Source organism: Penaeus chinensis, chromosome 5, assembly GCF_019202785.1.
Source record: "Penaeus chinensis breed Huanghai No. 1 chromosome 5, ASM1920278v2, whole genome shotgun sequence".
Classification (NCBI taxonomy): Eukaryota; Metazoa; Arthropoda; class Malacostraca; order Decapoda; family Penaeidae; genus Penaeus; species Penaeus chinensis.
In genome coordinates, this window is record NC_061823.1 from 2,447,921 (window position 1) to 2,452,920 (window position 5,000).

Here is a 5,000-nt window from a genome sequence, read left to right on the forward strand (position 1 = left end):
TGTTGTGTTGTGTGTGTTTCTACGTTCTCCCTTTTTCATCTAGTGTTATTCCTCTTTTCATCTCCCCACGTTTTATCAGTCAGTGCTCCCTGCGTCCCAATCCTCACTTTATCCCCCTACCACGCTCTCGAATTTGCTCCGTAACACGTATAGATATAGATATATATATATTTATTTCCATCTGACCTTTTCTCTTTTTCTCTACCTTGCTCTCACTCTTTACCTATCTATCTCTATCTCCATATTTCTATCTCCGTCTCGTTCTCTCTTTCGATCTCTTTTCGTCTATATATTTATTTATCTGTATATATATTCATCCATCCACCTGTTTCACACAAAGACAAACACATTTTCTTTAATTGCATTTTTTCTGTGACGCAATATGTCCCCCAGTACTTCTCTCATTTCTCTCTCTCTCTCTCTTTCTCTCTCTCTCTCTTTCTCTCTCGCTCTCTCTCTCTCTCTCTCTCTCACTCTCCTCTCCTTCACCCTGGCATCCTGGCCAGGCCTTGCTCTTTCTCTCTCTCTCTCTCTCTCTCTCTCTCTCTCTCTCTCTCTCTCTCTCTCTCTCTCTCTCTCTCTCTCTCTCTCTCTCTCTCTCTCTCTCTCTCTCTCTCCGTCCCCCCTCGCATCCCCGGTTTGCATTGTATGTATTGGCTGCAGTGCATTCATGTCGTTAAGTGCATGTGAGGGGAGGGTTGAGCGGTGCATGGCGAGCGGGGCCAATAAATGCAATAAACAATTATTCCCAATGTTCTATATTCATATACAGGGGGATATCCACAGGGTAGCAGATTTTTGCCCCCACTGTATTGATGCAAATTGTTTTGAAACTGCTGTTTAATTAAGAGAAATCCAATCACACGAGGGTGGGGTATCTGGTGACGCGAATTTTGCACATAAATGTAATGGAGGAGTGACCACTTTTAAAAACGAAATATATTCACATGCTGTGTTTTTTGTGTGCGTGTGCGTGTGCATGTGCATGGCAATGTGTGTATGCGTATGTGTGTGTCGCTGGTGGCATGCTCCGGCGTTCGCGAATGCGCACTCCCGACTCTGTACTTCGCTTCGCTGCGTGTGCGTTCGTTCGTCCGTCATTTATTTACGGACTTGTTTATCCACGTCCCCCATGCTTATCGGCTTACTCAAAGAGCTATTAAGGACTGCCCCCCCCCCAATACCGCCATTCCCGCCCACCTAACCGCAGGCCCAGAATCGGATCTCCCTCTCCCTGCCTTTCCCCAACTCCTTCCCCAGACCTTCCTCCTCTTCTCCCCAACCCCGTGACCCTGATTCCTTTCCTCCCACCCGCCCACACCCCCTTCCTCCCCTCACTTCTCCCTGTTCTCTTCTCCCCTTACTCTCTCCGGTTGTCCTTCCATGCGGCCTCGCGCCCCTAAATTAACCTCCGATCTTACCTTCCCTTCGCCAACGTTGTCTTCCTCCCCTCCCCCGCCCCTTCCCCTCCCCCCCTCGCCCTTGAGCCGGCTGGTCGCCCGCCCCTTCCCTCCCCCTCCCCGCACGTCCTCGCCCTTATGAAAATGAATGCCATCGGTTCCATCATATCATTAAACTTTGATGTGACATATTTGTTCATTCTCAATTACACCGGGAGTTAATGAACCAAATATCAAACAGCCGTGGGATAAATAGGTGATTATAATTTCAAATGACGCCGGCCCGATAGATTATGCGACATTCCATTTCATTATTATAACAGCGCCACCTATCGCGACAATAACTCAAAATTCATTTTCATACGCAGAGTCGGCGATATAACTGCGGTTTTCGATTAGCATTTACGCGTTGGAGGTTCAGCAGCTTTTTTACAACCACTGACACATCTCTCAAGTTGGTCTCAAAAGCGTGCAAGTTGACCAATGCCACATCCAGATCAACTAAAATGGCTGGAGAAAATATGCACTAATCTAACATCTAAATATAATTAATTACATGACATTAACATCAGAAGTTATAAGTTTGTTTCCCACAAATCTGATCATTTTTCACTTAATAATTTAACTTAATAAAACTAAATACTTAGCATAACGCAGCATTTCAAAGCAGCTCATTTTCCCATCCACAGCGTTCAGAGTTAAGCTCGAAGTTTAGCGCTTCGCATAATTTAGTCATCAGCTATCTTATTTGCATATCATTCGTTATTTATTACAGCTTACCCATTTTCTACTAATCTTTGCGAATATTAAGGCAAAGAGGATCATTTCTACGTTTTGGGTTATATATGTAGCCTATGTTACATTGCTCCTATGTACTGCATCTCGGGGTCGACAGCATAGGAATTGCTAATATTATCAAAACTATTTTAATTTCCATAATGTTAATGGCAAAGATGATAATCATTTCTGTTCAATGCAGTAGCAGTAGTAGTTGTAGTATTAGCTATAGTAGTCATAGTAAGAGCAGACATAGTACTAATACTAATACAAACGACAGTAGTTGTGGTACTAGCACCATATTTCATTATAGCTCATGTCACTATCATCACGAGTATTTTCATTATTGATATTATCATTATAATCATCATCATTATCATCATCATTTTTATCACCATCATCCCTCTTGTTGCTGTTATTTATCTTGTCATATTACGATTGTCGACATATTCATCGTCCTCACAATCAAAAAAAAAATATTATTATCATTATCATAATCTTAAATATTATTGTTATTATTATTATTATTATCATTATTATTATTATTATTATTATTATTATTATTATTATTATTATTATCATTACAGTATTATCATCATCACCATTATTTTCCTGTCATAACATCATTGCCATTATTACTGTTATTATCATCATTATAACTACAATTATTATTTTACCATTATTGTTGTTAGTATTATGATAACTATTTCATTTATTACCATATTATCATTATTATTCTTATTATTATCATTTCTACTATACCACTATTTTCTTATCAATATCATTATTATCATAACAATTATTATTGCTATTGTTATAGTTATTATTTGTATTATTGTTATTATTATCATTATCATTACTATTACTATTAATATTACTATTACTATTACTATTATTATTAATATTGTTATTATTATTATTATTATTATTATATTTTTTTTTGTTGTTATTATTATTATTACTATCATTATTACTATTATTGTTATTATTATTACTATTATTATTATCATTTTTATTACTATCATTATTATTATATAATTATCATTATCAATATTATCATCATATTACTGCTGCTGCTATTAATACCACCATTGTTAATATCATTATTATTATCATTATCATGATAATTAAGATTATCAAAAATTATGCTCTAAAACATTCTTCCAGAATAATTATTATCATTTTTATCATCATCATCATCCTTATTATTATCATTATTATTATTATTATTATTATCAGTATTATTATCAGTATTATTGTTATTATTGTTGTTGTTGTTCTGTTGTTATTATCATTATCATTATCAATATTTTTATCAATATTATTATCAATATTATTATCAATGTTATTATTATTATTACTATTATTACCTATTTTTATTATCGTTATTATTATCATTATCATTGTTATTATCATTATTATTATTATCATTTTATTATTATTATTACTATTATTATTATTATTATCATTATTATTATTACTATTATTTTTTATCATTATTATTTTTATTATTATTATTATTATTATTATTAATAGTGTCACTATTTTTCTTACTACCGGTATCTTTATTATCAATTACTAACATCATTATTACTATTATCAGTATTAGTGTTACTTTTCGTATTATCATGATAATTATCATTATCATTATTATTATTATTATTATTATTATTATCATTATTATTATTATTATTATTATTATTATCATTATCATCATTACTGTTATTATTATTATCATTATTAACATTATCATTATTATTATTATTGTTGTTGTTGTTATTGTTATTATTATTATTGTTACTGTTATTATTATTACCATTGTTATAATTATCATTATTATCATCATTCTCATCATTATTATCACTATTTTTTCTTATAATTATCCTCGTCATCATTATTACTATTAATATTTTTTTAATTAATATTATTGTCATTATCATTAATATTATTATTATCATTATTTGTATTATTATCATTATTATTATCATTATTAGTTTTGGTGTTCTTCTTAATAATAATAATATTATCATTCTATTATTACTATTATTGTTATTATTATCATTATTATCATTATTATTATTATTATTATCATTTTTATTTATATTTGCATTATTATCATCATTATTATTATATTCATTATTATTGTTTTTATTATTGTTGTTAATATTATCATTATCATTATTACTGATGTTGTTGTTATTAACATTATAATTTTCTTTATAACCATAATTTTAATTTTTCTTAATATTATTATTAATGCTATCATTATCATTACCATTGATATCCTTATTATCATCATCATTGTTATTATTATCATTATTATCATCATCATTATTATTGTTATCATTATTATTATCATTATTACTACTATTATAATCTTCATTAATTGTTATCATTATGATCCCCAGCGTCATTATTATTACCATTATTATCAACATTATTAATGCTAATAACAGTATTTGTGGTGTCATTATCATTATTATTATTATTACTATTATTATTATCATTATTATTACTATTATTATTATTATTATTATCGTTATAATTATTATTATTACTGTTATCATTATTATTATTATTATTATTATCATTATTATTATTATTATTATTATTATCGTTATAATTATTATTATTACTGTTATCATTCTTATCATTGCTATTATTGTTGTTATCATTATTATTATAACTATTATATATAAACCTCTTATTACTATTATTATCATTATCATTATCATAAATATGATTTGAATTATCAGTATTATTGTTACTTTCATTATTATTATTCATATTATTTTCATTATTATTGTTATTACTATTATTATT